Source organism: Aythya ferina (genome assembly GCF_964211825.1).
Source record: "Aythya ferina genome assembly, chromosome: 4".
Lineage (NCBI taxonomy): Eukaryota > Metazoa > Chordata > Aves > Anseriformes > Anatidae > Aythya > Aythya ferina.
The window spans coordinates 73,626,216-73,647,801 of NC_140300.1; the positions used below are offsets into that span (position 1 = coordinate 73,626,216).

The 21,586-nt window shown below is 36.8% G+C and overlaps 1 protein-coding gene across 7 annotated transcripts in view; it reads left to right on the forward strand.

Moving 5' to 3' along the window:
- FAM241A (family with sequence similarity 241 member A) overlaps positions 1 to 21,586 on the forward strand; it is a 274,989-nt gene that overhangs the window by 50,481 nt on the left and 202,922 nt on the right. Inside the window, exon 3 of one of the 7 annotated variants that reach the window (XR_014692317.1) lies at positions 8,658 to 8,726. The exons of the other annotated variants lie outside the window; for them this stretch is intronic. The gene's annotated coding sequence lies outside the window, so the exon portion shown is untranslated. Of the gene's footprint in view, positions 1 to 8,657; positions 8,727 to 21,586 lie in introns of those variants that run through there. 7 annotated transcript variants of the gene reach the window in all.

Sequence of the window (21,586 nt, forward strand, 5' to 3'; positions counted from 1 at the left end):
CTTTTTCTAAATAAAATAATACAGTAAGTTGCAGAGGCAGAAATGACCATAGGGATGTCAAAAGGATGTGGGGAGGGGATAAAAGGTAGAATACAGGGTTTCACCATGTCTGAAATGTTGCTGTTATATTTAAACCACAAGCATTGCAATCTGTTTCAGACTGACATGTGTTATGAAGTGTTTGTGAAGAAAGGAGTTATTGTTAGGTAAAAAGCATTATATCCTAAACTTGAGTTAAGCAAATATTTCTGATTTTGATTCCTTGCCAAAGATAGTCTCGACAAACTACAGAAACATTTATAGACATTATTCTTTTATATAAGATTTCCCTATACTACATTAATTTATTTTTAAAGTATTTAGTAATGAGATAACAGAAAGAACTAATTATTTGAATTAACTTTTTACCAAATTGTATCACAAATTTAAGCACTGTTCCTAAAAGGCAGTTTGTAGAGAACCATGTTATAAGCATATGAAAGCCAGGAAAATGATTCTTGCTTTTTGGGATATGAATTTAGTATCATTTTATGTATTCCAGATACAAACAGCTTGATAGCTCAGGCAACATATAAGTGACTCTCCTATCAATATTTACACACAGTTGAGCTGCTTCTTTTAGTCTTTTTCTTTTTTTTCTTTCTTTTTTTTTTTTTTTTTCCACAAAAGAATGAAACAATCTGTTGGAAGAGAAAACTTTGGGGTAGCTCCTCAGTGGTGTCCCACTAAAGATATTTAACCTGACAGATCACACAAAAAATACTTCAGATTACCTCTTCGTACTTGTTTTGAGTTATTTCAGGCATTTTACAAATAATACATGCTTCAATATTTGAAATATATTTGAATGTAAATCACTACCACTGTCTTCTGATGCATGATTTATTTTATAGACAGATAAAATTGAAGATAAAAAAAAAAAAGTGATGATTTCAGCTTGTCCTAATGCAGGGCTAATGTTGAAAGACATACAGCTTCTCTTCATTGACACTTGGAACCAGCCCAAAGTTCTCTTTCCTTGGCAAAGCAGACACTGTGCTGCAGACAAAAAACTAATTAAACTTAGTACCTGTGGCAAGGATGTTTAGAAATTCACAGAGTTAAAGCAACCAGAGCAAAGCATTGGTTTTCAGCTTTCAGATCCATTTTTTTATAACATGCTGTGTGGTAGAGTTTTTTGTTGTTTGGTTGTTGGTTGTTTTGTGGTTTTTTTCTTTTTTTGAGAACTGTCTTCTTATAGGAAGCCAAACATAACTGTAGCAAATATTCCCATTGTAAGTCACTGTTTCTTTCCATGTATTCTGTAAAATAATACGCTCTCTTAATGAAAAAATGGTGAGGAGAAATAAGATAAATAAAAATGAAACATTTAGCAGATGACTAGAATGGTATTATTAGCCACTGGAATGATACGGGTTGATGAAATCACAGCACTGAGGCAATGTTTTGACTGACTTGTTCAGTTTCCTGTATGAGTGACACAGCAAAAATTTCATGGCTTCTTACATTGGCATTTCAAACACTCCTTGTCAAAGCTAGTGAAAACATAGCATTCTCTTGTGCCCTTGCTGTTTGAGTATAAAAGGCAAAGCAATTTACTAGTTCATCTTTAATCTGCTTGCAATCCTCATCAACTCATTTGTATGTTTTTCTACTTTATGTGTGCCAAAGAGCAGAAAATGATCCCTACTGAAATACACCAAAAAGAATTTTTCAAGGACAGGTCTAACGTTACAAGAAATCTATTTCTTGAACACATTATACAGTTGTTAGTGTTACTGACTGAACGGGACAAAAATAGAATGAGTGGGTAAACATTGTGATATCCATATGTATCTGATTATACATATATTGAATATACTGTTTTCTGCTCAGAACATAATTGTGAAGTGTTCCAAGATAATCTGAAGACATGCTGCTTTTTTAAGGCAACAATATTGGCATCTGATATGGTGATCTTGTGCCATGTTGTCATGAGAGAGGTTACTATGTAGCAACAGTTCAATATCATCCTTTGGACTTTTCTGATAGACCACTTAACTATCTCAGCTTTTCCAGTGATCATCTCATTTATCTAGGATTATTGCAGTGAATTTACTGTTTGGTTTTCTTCCAGAACTGAAATGTCAAGTCCGGTGTCATGTATGCAGTAGCTTTGTGCTGTGAGAGCTCAACAGATCCACCAAAAGCTGCTAGTAGTTGATCTTTGGATAGAGCTAGAAATAAATAAATCCTCTTTAGCAGATCAATATTCATCCCATTTAATGCTTGATGTGAAACTTGTGGATTTGAAGTAGTAATGCTGATGTACAGCTAATCGTTGAAATGGGCATTAGGGCTTTTATAGCATGGCAACATATTGTCAGACAGGAAGGAGGAAAGTGTTGAGTGCATCCTTAGGGGGGGAAAGAACTCTGTAACAATATGCAATTTAATGCACGTTTTTAATCCACACAGTGTCCTACATTGCAACAATTTGCTAGGTTACAGACTAATACTGTACATGCAGTGTTTATTCCAGGAGTTTACTTAGTAAAGCAGATGATTCCCCCTTTAGTGGGTCTTTGAGTCTAAATATAGTCATCCAGTCAGATTTCAAGAAATAATTTCCATTTTTAGTACTCTCATTTCAACTAGTTCCTTATCTATCCAACTGTATGCAAGTACATGGAATGTGCACTTTCCATGGTACAGAATATATATTCATCTAGTAGTGACCATGCATATGCATTTTTGTAGATAGACTTACATATTAAATTCCTGTGTAGAATTTGTATTGTACAGATTCAAGAGAAATAAAAGGACAACTTTCAGAGAATGGATAAAATATCAAGAAAAAGATTCTGGGGCAGTTTTCATTTGAAAAAAAAATGTTTGTTTGTTTTTAAAGGATGCTATTTCATGATTTTTTTTCTTAGTCTACTGTATTAATAGAGCATTTAAATCCGTTTTCTTTCTTAAAATGAATAAATTAGTCTTATCGAGCGAGTAATTATATTTGAGCATATTAAGATAATATTGAGTATTGACAAACGTGGAAAATTGAAGGTTGAGTTTTATTCTGTGCCAAAACTGTGTTCTGATCTATATTGTCTTAATGTTACTATACATAGCTTTGCAATTTTTTGTCATTGCATGCCCAAGGTTTCAAGTTCAGCTCTAGTTTCCAGATGTTGTGCTGGCCAGCACTTACCTTCCTTAAATAGTAATGGTGGACTGGATGGGGAGGCAAGCAAAATGAGCCTCATTTGGTAGGAAATATGCCCTTTTTTTTTTTTCTTTTTTTTTTTTGTCAGACAGAAGAACTTGCCCAAAATTGAGATGTCTCATTATCCTTAAAGGTAAAACAAACAAACAAAAAAAAAAGGGCAGTTGTCTAATACTTCCATTATTTCAGAGATACTGATATTCTACCATGTTACACAATATTCAAAAATATGTATTATACATTTGAGCCAGACCCTTATCTGTTTTGCTAAGGAGTACTTTAATCATAAAATTATAAGAAACTTCTAGAGAAATACCTACTGATGCAATGCTTACAGAACCTCTACACCTCTGAAGACAAGGTAAAGGGTGGTAGAGCTGTTAGCTTCCTTTATACTATCAAATCTCTACTCCTTTTAGTAAGTCTTTTCTGCATGACATCAGTTTGTAGTGGGTCCAAGATTTTGCAAAAATAAGGATCTGGGAGACAGCATGGAGGATTAAGTTTATCTACAAAACAGTAAATCACTGGAAAGGAAACAAAAGTCTACTTGTATTTTATGCCATAGAAGGGAGATGGTTTAGAGGACAGTGATGGTGGGAAATCTCTGGGTTGCTCTATCCTCTGTCAATGGTTAACACTCTTTTAGTCTCTAATCTGGTTTCAGTGGCCATGATAAAAAGTGATATGGGTGATAGGTGCTTCCCATGTTGCTGGATTCTCCATCGTAAGAGGGTGCTTTGCGGAAGTGCCCACAGAGTGATTTCACTTGATTGCTTCTATGCCTATTTGTCAAAACATGGTATATGACCTGGAGAGAAAATTGTCTGCTGACCACTCCAAATATTCTGCATGTGGCACTTGTCCTGTTTTAACTTCGTGCTGCTATAAGATAGAGGCACAGGTTCACACAGCGTTCCTTACACCATGTGTACAGATGACGAGTTGGTTGAAATTTGCAAGCAAGACGTTCTCCATTATAACAGATGGCTGATCTGGTCATAGATATTTTGGTCTGTTCTTAATTGTGTTCTTATTAAATGTGGTACTCAAGTGCATTAGTCACTCCTCCTGTATTTAAATAGATATTTTGAAGAATCATAAATAATTTTGCATTAAATTATTGAAGACTTTAACTGAGAATTCAATAATATGTTCTGGTTTATTGTATGAATTTCTAAATCAACTCTTGCTCATAAGGAAAACAATCAAAAACCCAATTTTCTGCATTGTTTCAATGAAGTTGTTTTAGCTCTGATGATACAAACCCTTCAGTTTCTCCCCAACAATGAAAAGGGCTGGAATTTCCCACTATTAAAGGCTCAAACCTGATCCTAGAAAAGACCCTTACACTGTATGATGAAGCCAAGGAATGACTAGGATTCTGTGCTGATTTTGTAAAAGATTCTTTGAAGTTCAACCTGCATAGCTTTTTTTTTTTTTTTTTTTTAAATGGCTCTTTGCCGAATTTTTGTTTTTCATTCTGCTTTCAGAACGTATAGGCGGGTTCAGGCAGGAAGTACAGCCTGGAAGGCTATGCCAGATCCAGAGGGATTAGTCACAGCAGAAGGCTGCTGTGTGATCCTGTGTTACTTTCTTAGTAGTATGGCAGAAAAAGAAAATACATTCCTGTATGTGTCCAGATCTTTAAGCAAAGCAAATCCATCAGACAGATGGAAAATGAAGTCACCCTAATATGGCATTTAGGAACATTCTTGTCAACGTAAATGCTGATGGTGTTGTCTTTTGTCTTTTTCTTTTGGTTTTTAAATAGCAGGTGATTTTTATGAAACATAATCAACGTTTCTATAAATCATAGTTTCCAATGACAGCACAGCATATTTTTTTTCCTGCTCTGGCTTTTGGAAAAGCTTTATGCCTAAAGGGGAAATGAATACTTTTTACTCAAGGTAGAAGTTCAAGGGCAAGCTTTCAACTACTTGAGGCTGTGTTGAAAAAGGAGAGAATATATTCCCTCCCTCCACTCTCCCCCCCTACATTTTACCTAGTGGCCAGTGAATGAAATTTGTTGAAATTACAAAGAAACCTTTTAGGATTTCTGTCCAGCTGCTTAAGTGAAGAAAGGAAAACCTGACTCTCTTTAATATTTTTTTTTTTTTTTTTTTTTTTAGCATTTAGTATACACTTATAATCAATACGGAAAACTCTTTGGAGATACCCTTAGATAATTCCTTATATGGACTAAAGATTTACAAAAAGATTTTCCTGACCAATTTATCTGAAACTTCAAGAATAAAAATGGCAAGGAGTGACAAAAAGTTTTAGAAGGCTGCTTTAGATTGTTGTCTAAACATCTTTAAACAGAAATAATGAGAAAGCTTTAGTTATTTGAAGGGATGCTGTTGCTGATGTTAGGTAGTTTTCTTTTTTTTTTCTTTTTTTTTTTTCCTCCTATTAATACAAAGTAGAAGAGAGTTTATTTGGTGTATTATATCAGTGTGATGTGTGGCTTCTTGATGCTGTTCACACTGCTTTCTGGTCTAATACCCAAATATGTTAACGATGTTTCATGATTAGTACTGATTGTAAAGGCTTACTTCAAAAAAAAAAAAAAAAAAAAAAGTGTATATATATATATATATATATATGTATTTCCAAGGGTGTCTCCTATTAAATTTTATAATAAAACAACAAGACATTTTGAAACTTTCAGCTCATGTAGAATATCATCTAATTGCCGTTTTTGTTAAAGATCTTTTTTTTAAGCTCTTGTAGTCTAGAAAATGTATTTCTTTTTCACAGTCCAGAGAGGACGTCTGCTATGTAAATACTTGTATATAGATGCCGTATATTTGGCTCTATATATCTCATATTCAGTGGTCTAATAATGACGCCGACAGACTGAGTTGGCACAGAGAAGCAGAAAAGAGAACGTGGGATATGCTGGAAATGTGTTAAAAGCCTCTCTCCCCTCCTCCGCAGCTAAAGGTAAACGGCAACGGAGTAGTTTTTCCCTTTAATGGTTCTGAAAGCAAAAAGAACAGCAGAGGGAGCCCCTGCATGGCTTAAATCGTTGGTCTTAAAACAGAGCAAAACCTCGCACAGGGCGACAAATCTTTGCCGCCCTCTTTTGAGCCTTTCTCGTGGAGCAGCGGTTGCAGAGGGCATCTCCGGGTGTAGCTATCCCCAGCAGCCTCCCCTCCCTGGGAAAGCAGACAGAAGTTTTGGGGGGGGTGCACAGGTGCTGTCGTTCTGTCGGGGTACCCAACAGCACAATCACTCTCTGGGGCTCGGTGTAACCTGCAAAATGCCCTTGTGGATTGCTAGGCTATTTGTTTGTCTTCTAAATAGATGTGAACATGTGGTATTATAAGAAAGCTTTCATCATACATGCATACATACGTGCACGTAGTGTGCTAAGAAAATATTTACCATATACATACATAAAATATCAGTACTTTGAATTCTGTCTTTTAGGCATTTGTCTTCTGGCAGCATCATTTGCAAAGTCATTGAATATTCTCCATGAATGTTGTGTTGCAATGTATTCACAAGCAGTTTAAACCCGCATGTGCAGTTTTCGTCTCCTTTGGATGATTTTTGTAAGCATCTGATTAAACGCTGGCAGACTACTAATGCAAGCCTGAGCAGCAAATCTGGAACCAAAATATTCCTAAGTTTCAGATGTGCTGGAATAGCCTTATTTTTTAATGTCATTTCTAGTTCATAAAAAAGATGCAGTGTGCTGTTCAAGTGACTATAATACACTTCAGTTGTAGCTGGACAATTATGTTTACTGACAAAGGTTTTATAGTTCAGAATAGCTTATCAACCATCAGAGTTTCCCCTGAATGTTCCTACTTTTTAGTTAAAGTCTTTCAGGTTCATAGTAGTCCTTCTGGTCAGAGTTGTACCCTCAGATCATCAAGTTATGCAGAGAGTTTCCCAGTTCTCTGAAGATAAGCAAAACCCAAATGTACCAGCAAATACCACTGGACAGTCTGGTCTCTATTCTTTCTTCAAAAATTTTTGAAAGGACTAGACCTAATCTTGCTATGGTTTAGGGAAAATTGTTCAAACATGAGAAACTTGCTAAAATGTCAAAACTACTGCTTCTCTTGATGAATATATAATGATAATGAAAAATTATATACAACCAGACATCCTTATTGCCTCCCTGTTAACCAAAGTGGGAAAAACAAAGGTCTCAGAGGTCATAAGAGTTAGGATCAGACTATGGTTTGATTCCTACACTTGTACCTGTGTTTAGAGCATGTTAGACAGAAACATAAGAGAATGCTTTGTGTGTACAGATGAGCTTGCTCATAAACAACATCGAGAACTTAGAACATTGTTCATAGAGATCTGTCTGTGCAGAGCAACATCCAGACTGCCCTGCAGGAGGTGCATTCTTCCACCAAGCCCCACAAGCATTGCAACCTCTTTCCATTTAAGAATTTTCATTGCTGTGTGAGCATGGGATTTGACAGGATCAGAGGTTACTACCACGCTGCCTTTACTGCTGTTTCACTGTGGCCCTTCTGAGTGAGCCAGTCTTGAAATCTGTATTTTATTTCTCTTTTGTGTTATTGTTGGTGGGAGATTTATTTCTATCCTGTTCCTGCTGTCATTATTTTATATAGGCTCTTGTTAGTATTTTGTATTTCTCATCTCCAGCCTCAGGTCAGTCGAAGTCTGATGGCTCTAAATCCTCCTTGCTTCAAATGTAAGAGAGTTACTAGTCTTCAGTTTCACCTTTACACCTGTCCTGAAACTGTAATTACTTCAGACATATAGCATTATTACACTATATAACGTAACCACTAATAATATAACCAGCATTGGGTGAAGACAGATCTGCTCACTGTTCATATTATTTGCTTCCAATATTACCTGTTTCATTTGGCATTCTTCTAGTTACTTTTTTTTTTTTTTTTCCTGATGGATTTAGCTGTAGGAATTTACTCTGAGGGTCCAAAACTGTCTGCTAGGCTTTACTTTGCCATCAGACACTTGTCTGCTTTAGCTTCTAAACTTGTCTCTGTGGATTTGTGTTGGACATCTCATTTTGTTAGATTTTATATCTCATCTCATTTCCAATTCTTATTGAATAATAAAAATTATCTAAGGGATATTATAAATTAGTGCTGGAATGATGCATTGAGAGCTGATTGCCTATGTGAAGCTGATGATCCACGTCAGACTAGTGCAAGGACCTGTACCTTGAGCAGGCTTTGGAGTTAAACTATCTGAACATGTTGTGCTGTGTAGGCACACTGCAGGTCAAAAAGGCACAACTCAACATGTAATGAAGCACTTGTTCTCTGAGTATGCCTATACTACACAGTGCTGTGTCCTATAGAGATCTAACTAAATAGGTTTCTGTATTATATATAATAGCATTTTCTCCTCTTCTAGTGTGGGTCCCAGATGCGATAGGAAAATGTTAAATTTTCACCCTAATTAACCATGCTTTCCTCCTTCACAGAATACATCATCAGCTGGGAGCTAACTCACACAAAGGTCTGGCGCTGGTTTTGCACAAGTGTAAGATGATAAGGATTGGTGCATGTGCTTAGCTGGGATGTGAGTCCCAGGGAAGCCAGTGAAACTGTTCATGTGTTTAACTTTAAACATGTTTGAAAGATCAGATCCCTAGTGGCCAATTCTGTTCCTGATGAACAAGCTGAAATAAAAGCCAGCCTCTGTGGCAGAGCTGCAGGGTGATTTATAAGAAAAAGAAATGCGTGTATTTTTCACTAAAGAAGGTAGGCTTTTTATACTTGGAGTGAATTAAAAACCCTGCCTATTGTACAAATCAGATTTTATTTTTTTTAAGTGGGATTAAATATTAAATGAATTTACAAAAAAGCTAGACATCTTAATAGACATATTAAATAAAATTTACAAGTGCTGAAAAACTTCTCACCCATCCAGTATAGTTTTTACAACTTTGTCAATCAACTAACTTCTGTCAGTCTTCCAGAAGATTAGGACAAAAGCCCAGGAATCCATCTAATACATTTTCATCTTTCGTAAGAGAAAAGCAAAACAGGTTTGTTTCCAGAAGTGTATTTCTTATAGTTAATTACTTATTGTCTGGTAAATTTCTACTATGCTCCAAATGCACCTCATGGTGCAGAATGCCCATTGTTTCTTGTTGTTTGTTTCTAATATCCAATTCAATTTCTGGGTGAATTTGCCACTTATCAGTAATTTACGTGTTCTATGAACTTGCTTGTAAAATCCTTCTGGCTTATAATATGTGTATGTGAAGTTCTGCAAACAGGTGTCTGTTCAAAAAGGTGACTTACAAAACCTGTCTATTTCAGCAGCAATGGCATAGCTTTTCTTGAGGCACAGACTGCAAAATGAGTTACATGAGCACATGAAAGCACATGAACTTTTAAATGCCATCATTGTAATAAGTGAAACTTTTCATTTTTTGTATAATTTTCTAAAACTTCTCATTTATTTCTGATGATAAATAAGTGGGATGCTAGTTTTTCTATGACAGTCAAAGTCATACTGGATAGGTTATGCTAACTCTCAATTAGAAAAAGCATTTACTATTTTTATTTCATCCTTCAGCTATGAGAAATTGCTATACTCAAAATATGCAAAAGTCTTAATGTTTTGGAGCTAATACATCTTTGCTGTTTGACAGGCTGGTGAAAATCAATGCACAGTGTAACATGAAACATCTCTAACACTGAAATTAACATTTTTCTAATTGCTATGTAGAGAACGTCTTGATTATGGCTCAATAAATACAACTTATGGCATTCATTTCCTTAACTGGAAGCCTTACAGTTTGCACATCTGTTTCATCTGACCATAAGGAATAGTGTACAAAATGGCAACATCCTAGTTCAAGGGTAACATGGAAATTTTTTGTTCCACCTACTGACCTGTTAGAAGCATCTGTGTATCCTTCCATGTCTCGTCCGCCTATCTTTACATTAATACATTTATAAATTATGTATAAGGTATGTGTATTCACAGTTAACCCTCGAGGATAACTAAACAATCATTTGTGTTGATGTATCTGACATATGTGCACTGGGAATATGAAAAGTACTTTTACTCCGTGCTGCATGATGCAAGGTTTTTGAAATGTTGTAGCCAGGGAAAATATGACTTCACTTCATGCATCTTCCTCTCTGAAGAATGAGGGCGTTTTAGAGCTGCACTGTGAAGTTCCACATTTCTCTCCAAATATGTTACACAGTAAAAATACCAAGCCCATAAGCAAAATAGTATATTTTTTCCCAATTTGTTGATCTTAAGCATTCAGCTAGCAGTTTGCCGCTTACCCTGCTTTTCTTAGTGCTACTACTTGTGATCTTACGTGAGAGTAGTGCTACCTCTAGTAGTGCTGAACCTTTGCTGAACAATGGTTCAGCAAGGCAAATGTCTGTCTTTGCTCATGTATCCATGTGTTCATTTTTTCTGCTTCCATCCTAATGAGGCCCAGTTCTCTGCTACAGTGGATGGTAGAGGACATGCAGTCCAAATAAAAACACGTCTGTGACAATACCCATCAGCTCTCTAATTTTCAGGAACAAATTAGCAACAAATCAGAAACTCTTGGAGCAGTACTGGTCATAGCATGGCACAAAAAAATCTATGTAAGGCTGTTCTACAACACACCCACCCTTTCTCCTTCTCTCTTCCAATCCCAGAAACGAAAACACTTCCTTAGATATAACTGTTTCATGTGTACTGCTAGTATAAAGACTCTTGCAGTGGAAAGCAAAGCTAAATACAGCACAAGGAGCTGGTTTCATGAGGCTCAAAAGCAATGAGATACTGAAAAGGTGTTTTTGTCTTAGCAGAACATGTAAAAATGCTTTGGTGTTCCTGAATAGAATCCCAAATATTATTCCAAATTACTGCCTCTTGGTTTGGGTATATTTCATATATAATATTTCATACTAATTTTGAAATTTTCCATATATAATATTTTAGTATATTTCATATTAATTTTTCCTGGGCACAAAAATCACATCTACGTTTTACTAGTTTAGCTCTACTATTAGCTTTTTACTATGGAAAAACCTTCAGATTAATTAAAAATTACTTAGTCTATTTAAAGATGCTTTGTAGAGTCATAGAAACCTCACTATTCTATTGCTAGACACAGTCAAAAAATTTCTGGCTTTTGTATAACCTTAAAGATGCTCTCAGTCATCTCCTAACTCATTGGTCACTTGCTGACAAGCTCAGCTAAGTAGCTACAAATTCCTATAAATTGATTTGATTCTAATTTTATGATTATTCTTTTGAATATTCCCTTGAATACTTGGGGGGGGGGGGGGCGGGGGGGGAGGGCGGGGAGAACTAATGCCAGATTTTAAATCTTGTCAGTGGTTTAATTTATCACCAGTTATTCTAATGGAAGCTGCATTTGTTCAGATTGATACCGATCTAGAGTATTCTAAAAGACAATCTTTTCTCCTTTTGAATGTCACTGTTATGCCTTGTCCATATTTTACTTGTTTCTATATTTTTACTCTTTTTTTTCTACCTTTCTTCCCCCCTATTTATCCTGGGTGTTCCACCATCAGCAGTAGTGCTTTGGTACATCACTGCAACTCAGCAGACCTAGTCCTGGCACAGGTGCTGCCAAAGCATTCATTCAGTCTGATTAGATCCATACGGCATCACGATCACTGAAAAATAATTTCCTATGATGAGACGAGGCAAATCATAGAAACTGCCTTATTTATTCTTTCTGTGCACAGGACTGATTAGGTTTTTTTGGTGCATTTTGTTGAGCCAGAGCACAATTAACTGTCCACAATCTGGTTTGCTTAGGAGTTGACCTTTTTGCGGTACCATGCGCTCCTTCCCTGGACCAGCTCCTTAGGTAGAGTAACAAGCTGTCTGTCAGCCAGAATCTACATTTGCTTTGCCTTTTCATAAAGGTATGCAGACAATTAAATAACCCTCTGTGAGATGAGCTTATTCCCTCTCAGGAACATACCACTCCTTTTGAGTATTTTTTTTCCCCTCCATTGAAGATTGATTATGGCAATAATCTCTCAGAGTTAGATGAAATGCTCTCATTCAAATCCTTTAAGATTTTAAAGTTCCCAAACTGCATTACAGACTTGCAGTCTTATTTTACAAAAACAAAAATATGTGTTCAGGAGAAAGGAAAGGTTCCCCTCTACCTCCCAAGAAGTGATTAAAAAATCTAGAACAGAATAGTAACTTTATCCTACAGAGTTGGTGAGGTGCCTACCTAGTCCCACTTGCTCTGGGATTCATGCTGGTACTGCTGATGACAGCAGGCTGACTTGTTTTTCCTAGTATGCACACTGGGAAAAAAAAATGAAGCGTGCCTCATTTTGATGTAATGCATTGAAGCAGTCATGCAAAAACAATTTCTGTCCAGAAGATCAGTAAACAAACCAGGCCTGTGGTCAAGCTTTTTTTTATTCTTTACACCAGTGATTTTTCTGTTGTTATTTTAATGGTTATATTTCATGGAATTACCACCTCATTTTTATTCCCAGGAAGAGTGATGTTTATTGCTTCTCTCAGTCTCAGTGAAGAAAAATAATCCCGTTTTAAGTCAAATACTTGTTTATATGATCTAATAGAAAACACCAGACTGTATATCAAATTTAAGTTGAAAACACATGTATTAAATTGACAGTAAGAATAAATTTGTCATGGCTATAAATGCTTATTGAGACATGTTTATATACGTGTGTGTGTATATATAATTTCTTTCTTGAGGGTTGGAAGAGAGGACAAGAAAAGAACATTGCTTTAGAGAACACTGCCAAAGGGATGCAGTATAACTGCGTCAGATTTAAAACGATCTGTTTAAGAGTATGAAAAGAGAGACTAGGAATATATGAAGTTCCTAGATTCAATTTAATGGTTGGAGGTTTTAATTGATTTAGTTCAAGTAGTCCAAAATGCATTTTGCAAAATTTCTCAAGCTATGGAAAATGTGGTAAGCCCAAAGTACTTAAGAAATAAAGATTGATTGATTTGAAGTGATTGAAACTGATTGAACTGATACAAGGGATTCCAAATGGGAGAAGTATCTCTACAGCCTTTCATATCCAGTGTTTAGTGAGCCATTTTTTTACTTCACATCGTGGCTAAAATAGAACTTGCATATGGACATGAAAGTTCTGATTTCCACACACACTCTTCTGTGACGAACAATCTTAAAAATAAATCTCAAGTGCTTTACACGTTGAAGTTTAGAGGTCAGATTAGACTACTCCTGAACCATGGATGCATCCTTTCCAGTCCTACATGAACTCCAGACCTGTCTTCTCATATTAGCATTTTTCATGTGCTTTGTGATTGTGCACTAACTAGGCCATGCAGTTTTGCCACCTTCAGAAAAGCTGGGGAATGCTGTACCTTTTTTCCCATTCTTTCAAAAATTCAGATGGCTTCTTTTTGATTCACTATGCCTAGAATGTCTTCTGTTCTTTTCAGAGCCCACCTGGCACTATGTAGCAGGTTAAACAAAGGCTTTAAAGTCTCTTTTGTACAACATTGCTTCAGCTGACAAAGAATGAGTGAATTGTGCCATGAATGCCTGAGCTCCCCACAGGACAGAGCAGCAGCACCCTGGACTGACAAGTGGAGCTTTCTGCTGTGGGACTGTTCTCCCAGGGAGCTCCTCAGCATCATCTGAGCCTTAGAGGTGCACCTGTACTCACAGTTCCTCAGCCATGAAAACAGGCTGTTCTTCTGCAGTGCCAAGAAAAAAAAGGGTCCAAGGAACTATTTGCAAAGAGGAGGAGAGAATCCTTACATTAAGAGATGGGAGAAATCTCTGACTTTGCTCCAAGCACCTCAGTCCCTTCAGTCAATGTGAATTTGTTCACATTTATCCTCAGCATGCTGGAGAAGGCTTTAGCCTAAGTTACAACTTACAAGAGTTGGACCTGCTTTAAAGAGCTTGCTGTTCCTCTACCACCCTAGTCTAGGATAGGAACAGAGTTGTGGTTTTTTTTTCTGTCATCTTCCATCTCTGGATACCTGAAACACATCTTGCTGATAGAACTGAACTACTAGAAAGATGCTGCAGAGATATTTGTTTTTCCCCACTTAAGTTAATCTTTACTGTTTTTTTTTAGAAGGGAATCATGATACTTTTCAAGAACAGAAGACCTGTGAGAGCAGAAGGCTAGAAATAAAGGCACTTAAGTGGGGTAAAATGGAAAGATAGCTATGTCAAATGCAAGTGTGATTATTTGCCTTGGTCTCCTGGTATGGTGGCTGACCAGATGTGATGACCCTGTCTTTCATAATCTTATTGACTCTGTATACAGCCTCATGGCTAGGGGGTGATAGGCTGTTCGCAGCAACTTTTATTTTCTATATTCATGTTCCCTTGTTATTTTTGTTTAACAGGCATATGTATTGAGGACTCCAGGGAGCTAGTGATAATGAATAATTGTTGCATAAGGGTTCTTCTTTGTTCTAATGCATTACTAAAAGTATCTTTTCCTCATCCTGTGAAAATTTCTGATTTGAAAATAGTGAGTTATTCTTTCAGGCCATCTTTGCACTATTCTATATTGCTTGGTTTCAGCAATCCCAGAAATGCTCCCAAACAGTATCCTCCCCCTCCTTTTTTTTTTTTTTTTTTTTTGTTTACATAATAAAGGTTCAGCCAGTGCATCTCATATACAAGCTATTTGTACACATCTTCAGCTTACCACAAAAATGCAACACGATGTGTGGTGGGTTGAACTTGGCCAGTTGCCAAGCAGCCAGCCACTTTCTTGGTCTGCTGCCCCAGCATGACAAGGGGAGAAAAGATGAAAAAGCTCACGGGTCAAGATAAAGATGGGGACATCATTTCCAATTGCAAAACAGGTAAAACAGGCTTGACTTAGGGAGAATTAAATTATTTCCAATTAAAAATAGTATAGAATGATGACAAAGACAAAACACCAAGGCTCAAACTGCCTCCTTCATTCCCACCTCCTCTAACTGTCTTCCTGACCCTGGGTAGCACAGGGACATGGAGATTTCTTCTCTGCTGCTGCTTCTTCCTCACGTTTTTCTGCTGATCCAGTGTGAATCCTCTCCGTGCATGGCTACTCCTTCAGGAACTATCCGTCTGCTCTGGCATGGGGCCCTCCAGTGGTTGCAGGGTGGATATCTGCTCTGGTGTGTTCAGATAGGGATGCCTGCTCCCATGGCCTGCTCCTTCTCTTCCTTCACTGACTGTAGTGTTTGCAGGATTTTCCCACACATTCTTTTTTCCCCTCACTCCTTACTCTGCAAGCTGTGCATTAGTCAGCTATTGGCTTCTACCTACTGCCACCCATGATGGATTTATAGAGCAAAATCCATCGGTCATGAGTGGACTTATATGTATCATGAAAATAGATAATTATTTTTTTCCTGGGTCATGTTTTGGTGATACATGAAGAGAGTCTGGCAGCTATAAACAGAATCTTGGTGTAAGAAACACTGCATTTATTCATCTTCCATCTTTTTAGGGAGAAATATCACTTTAGGAAAATAGTTATTTAGAAATATATCTGCATATTTAGTGCTTATCACAGGTCTACACACACACAGTTAACCAAGGAGAATTAGAGAAATTTTAGAATAGTGTCTTCTTTACCACACATGCAAAGCACATGTATGTTTGTTTTTCTGGGATTGCTTTGTTAAAAAATACTGATGCTCTCTACTGAATAGGAAGAGAGCAGAGGGACGCATGTACAAACAGACCTGTCTCCAGCTTCATGGTTTGTGCACAGTCAGCCTTTCCCCCTTGTTTCTTGCCAGAGTTCGGCTGATGCTAAGTGAGCACTTCACATTGGAGTAATCTCGAGTGCTGGGTGCACGTTCGGTAGTTATTAGTTCTGAAATGTGGATTAATAGTCCATTGTCCAAACACTGCATACTGCTGTTGTAATATATCTCTCGTAAGGAAATGAAGGCATAGTTTTGAAATGTGAATTAATAGTCTTAAGTCCAAATGCTGCATACTGCTGTTGTAATATATATCTTATAAGGAAATGAAGGCACGTAAAGTGATGTGCCCAAGGATGTAGACAGGGTCATGAAGGAAGTGCAGGAGACTGATTCCTGACCCCTCATGTTAAAACACAAGTAGCAGACAATGAATTACAAACACATGAGCAACTGCACAATATCCTTTTAGGTTGATATTTAAAATAATAATGGAAAAGAAAAATTCCAGACATCTTTCCTGTCTGCTGATTTGATTCCCTCACTTCCTTCAGGTCCCAGTACTCTCTTCTTGTTGCATTTATTTCAGTACTTGCAATCTATTTCTCTAATCTGATCACCTTTCTTGATTAGCTTTCTCTTGTCTCCACTAGATTCAGCACATTGTTTCCCCTTCTTTCACAGCTGTCTCACAGTCTTCCTCCCTGATCCTAGTTGTGCTGGGATGTCAGTGACCCTTTGGCGTGTTCAAAATCAGGCTAGATCAATCAAACTAGATCAACAAGGGGTAGGGGGGAGATGACAAAATATCAGGTACTTGAAGATATTACACCAATTCTTTACAACAGAACTGCCAGATTATTGGTTCCCCACCTATTTGCTCCTCGCTGTTCTGTTATTTTGAATTGAGATTGCTCCTTCATATTTGCTTCAGTTGTTAGGCTCCTGCCACATTTAAGAGTGGTTCATAAATAATATATCCCTCATAAATAATTCTAATTATTCATGGTGAAGATGTAGCAAGTACATGCAGATAGGTCAGGAACAGAGTCTGCGCACCTCTCCTCCTTGTCTCTTCTGGTCGTTTTGTAACCTGGCTCTTACCCACAGTTAGAAGCAGGCAGAGGAAGCTCCACACAGATCCAGATGTGCACAAAGAGGACATTTTTCTCAAGCATGCGTATCAAGCATGCCCTTATTTAAGGGTAGTTGACCACTTGTGCTTTCTGTCTGAGGTGTTTATTTTTTATTAGTGCTCTTTCTATAAGTTTTGCAGGGAGCAAGCCTCTTCGAGGGAAACAATTTGTACATAGAAGGGGAGGCTTCCGTTGTAAACCAAAATACAGCAAGAAATTTGAGCAAGGGAAGATGATCTTTTTGTATTTGAACCAGGAATGACCAGCATGACTCAGGGTTGAAGTTTCTTAAGAGGGAGTGCCTCTCATGCTGTGTCATTCCTCGTCTGTATAGTATTTGGACCTAAAAAGAACTTCTGAAAAATATCTGGGAAACAAAAGGGAAACTGTCAGTCTGGCTGTCATCCTTATTGTATTTATAGACAAAGTTATTGTTTATGAACTGTAGCATTAAATAAACTGAGTGGAAGGTGATAACAGATCAATAATAATTTTCTGAAGTTATAAAACTGGAAACCATTGATCACTACCGATGCAAAAATCACTGAATGATTCCTATTAATGGTATCAGCATTGTAAAATTCAGCCAGCTTATTCATGTTTTACTCCTATATTGTCATTAGGGCCATTGCCCTCATTATCAAGAATGCTGTTACCTGAGCATATTGTTTCCTTATCAGCTGAATTGTACCAGTTACAGTATTTGCCGTAGTTATTTATAATTTTATTACTCTTCCATTATGTTGGAAATCAGAAGCATGTTGCTACCCAGGATGAGCTTCTGTATGAGTCATTTTGGTACAAAGGCTACAAAGGTGCACGCACAACACAAAAGGTGTAGCAGGTGCAGTGTTGATAGTTATCTTCCTCAGCCATATCATAATACTTAAAATAAGGGGGCTGTGGGAGGAAGGAGCAAACTACATCACGACAAACAATTTAATTAAAAATCAAGCTTTGAAAATTCTGAAGCAGCAGGTTTAGTTATAACAGGTGGTGTTTATATTTCCAGAAAACCATAAAAGTTCACAAAATGCTCAGGAAAAGACACTTATAGTAAGTTATAGTTATATAGTTATAAGTTTAATTGATATTTTTAAAGAATTGAGAAACTTCAGTTGAGAATTAAAGAATGGAGAACCTGTGTGTAGGCTTTCTTTTTGTTTGGTTGGTTTGGTTTGGCTTTTCTCCACCTAATAACTTGCTATAAAGAAATTTGCAGAATAATCTCTCTGGAGGCTAAGTGGGAATTGCTAATTGTTGGATTAGCTCATGAATTCATGAATTTGGTGATATATGAGTACTGTAGTCTTGAAATATCAATAGGATGCTCAAATTTCTGTTTCCACTGTTAAACTCAAACCACAAGATAACTTCACTGGAAAGAAAATAAAAATGTTTGTGTAATTTCTGTTGTCATATTTTAACACTTTTGACAGTAAATGAGGCATTTCTAAATTACTATATATATTGAATTTGCAAATATATAGTTGTATTTTAGTTACTGTCTGCATCTCTTGAGGTATTTTTAATAATTGTTATTCAGCAAGGTAAAAAAAACTGTCAGTGTTTTTCCTCTTAAACTGAGACTTGTATTTCACACTAATCTCTTTGTAATCTTTGAGTTGTGCCTATACATTTTGCTTTATCAATCTTCAGTAAAAAAAGTTATTCATAAAATTAGTATGCTTCAAAATGCAAGCCTAGGAGGATGTCTTGCTTTTAAAGATCAGAGAGATGATTCTTGTTCTGCTCCTCAAAAGCAATTCGAACACGAGAGACAAAGATTAATCACAGCGTTTCTGTTGTTAAACCTCACTTTTCTGATTATGCTAGTTTAGCACTAGAGTACTTAGCACTGGGTATTTCATATCCAAAAGTCATAGTAATTCATGTTTTAGGAAATAAACAGGAATTTAAAACAAAATCCTCCAGGATCTTCTGTTGTTTTGAAATCTAAGGGGCTCTGTAATCCTTTAAAGCTGTAAACACTAACAAAGAGACCATTGTCACTAAATCAAATTCATCTTTGCAGAAACAGCGGACTGCAGAGTTCCTCACAGATGATAAATGCTATTTAGTGAGCCAGCCTCACTGCTACAACTGCAGTGGCATAGTACGCCAACCAGTGATCAATTTGGCTAATATCTTGAAATCGATTAAAAGTTTATGAAACAACCGTTGAGTTGGATACCTTCCAGCTCCCTGGTTGAGCAGTTTTTCTTTATAATTTCTGTAGACTGTTGCTTTGTTTAACGTTTAAGGTTACATTAGGTCAATCCTTAATACAATCGTGTATTTGGCAAGAGTAGATGAGGATTAATTAGTTAATGTTTGCAGAAGGCCTTGAAATTGTTAAGTGCTCTGGGGCATAAATGAACGTACCTGCTTTTCTCTGGTCTTGGAATAGGTGGTACCAGCATCAATGCTATTCTCATGCTTGACAAATGTTAACTTTCCATGGATCTTACCATAGGTAAATTCTGAGTTTTAAAATTATTTGGCTGTGCTTTTAATCACTGATTCATTACTCTTCTGAGGCTGTTTTTAAGTGGCCTCCAAAAATATGCAAAAAAATAGTTTTTATATAGCAAGCTCCACGTGTGAAATTCATAAAAGGGCTTGCAGAGAGAGTGGAAATATTTTAGAGGTCCTGAAACAGAGCTGGGAATCTACTGGATGTGCTTATAACGGATTTTGGTGTTTCTTAGAGAACATGTAAGTCTTCAGTAGCATGAGATTATTTATTAAATTGTTATTGTGCATATTATGAGCTTTCTCGCACTGATTTGCAAGCATTACCTCTTCTCTGCAGTAGAGATTTCCTGCTCTTCCTTCCTCTGTACCAGGCTTCTTGTTAGATAACCAGCTGAAGTGCTGGTGAGATAGGGAAAGATGATAGAATTGATGTCCAAGTGAGCCACAGAAAGGTTTTTGGAATATAATCCTCTCTGGAACTTTCTTCGTTGAAGTAGACTTCAAGGGGAAAGACCATTGTGCCTAACCCTACTTCCTGGGGACATTTGTCCCCCCACACTTTTTTCCTTTTCCAAGATTTAGAATATACTTCAATATTTTGAGCAGTACTCCCGTGTACAAGATTATAAGTCTTCACATCTAAACATTCCTTAAAAAAGCAAATGATGGATTGAGCAGGGGAAAATTTCCCATCTTTCTTTGATGCTAACTTCAACAATTCTACTGACTTATAATTCTTGGAGATGAGATGTGAGACTATTCAACTGATGACAGCAACAGACAAATTTAGAGGCAGCATGATTCCTTCAAACAGACATTTCCCAGACAGACTGATAGCAATTCAACTTTCAAATGACACCTCTTCCTAAAACCTCTCTAACAAGAAGGAAAAAAAGTATAATATCAGCGTCGGGTGTGAAGTAAAGTATGATTCATCTTTAGGGTTTGTTTATTCCTAACTTAGAGTCTATGATTTAACAAATAGGTTTTGGGGTGGGTTTTTTGTTTGTTTGTTTTCAGCCCATTAGCTTTGGCAAAAGGTGTGGATGTCTCATCTGTCTCCCCTTTTGTCTTTTAATTTGTTGGCTACTACGGGTTTTCTTTCCTAATATCTCTTAGCATCTAATGTTCTTTGTTATTTTTTGCTTTCTTTAGAAGTAAATATCCCCTATCCTTGGTCTTTGGTACCACTAAAGTTTGCAGTTCAGGCTAGAAAAGGATGTAGCTTTAACTGACTTATGAGGTCCAGGTACTCTAATCCTACCTAGGTATCCCGTGGTTGCTGCATGCAACAAATGTCCCATCATTGGCTAAAGAGCTGATTTGATGCTTCTTTCCTCTTTTTTTTCATTTTATTTTATTTCTGAGTATAGAAATCTAGCAGTTCTTTATTATACAAAACTGTTCATTCTCCTTCACATGTAATGCAAAATCTTTTTGACCCAAACTGTTTTTCTCGGAACTTAGTGATGGAAATACTAGCATTTGCAATGACCAGACAAATGTTCAATGGGGGAATCTTGTCCTGTAAATGTTAAACTAAAGTCTTTCTACGAAAGTATAGGCTTGCAAGCTCTAATGTTCCCTTTAAACTGAAAAACATAGCTTGGCAAACCTGCTTAAAACGTTGCACTAACCTAGAAAAGCCTAACAGTATGTAGCTAGACCTGATTCTCTGTTGTGCTACGGCTGACACCTTGTGTCTCTGAGAAACTGCACGCTAACAGTTTCTTCCATCTTTACACAACTTCCCATTTAAAATAAACCAGAATACCTAGTCATAATATAAAGTCTCTTTTCTCTCCCTTTCCCTCCCAGTCATGCTAAAAGTTCCACATAAATTTCCCCTGATATCTGTTCTGTTTACCTGGAGTACTTCATATATAGAAGCTTGACCTAAATTTGACAGATGTGTTCTACCTTTAAAAATTTTTGAGTTTTCTACAAATACTGGTATGTAGCAGTTTGGGAAAATTCAATGAATTATTGAATGATCATATTTTTAAGACATCGTTTCTCCTTTTTAGATCTCTTTGACATATAATCCATTCTGCTCTTGAATGGTAGACCGAACAATAAGTTGATGTCAGTCATGAGCATTTGC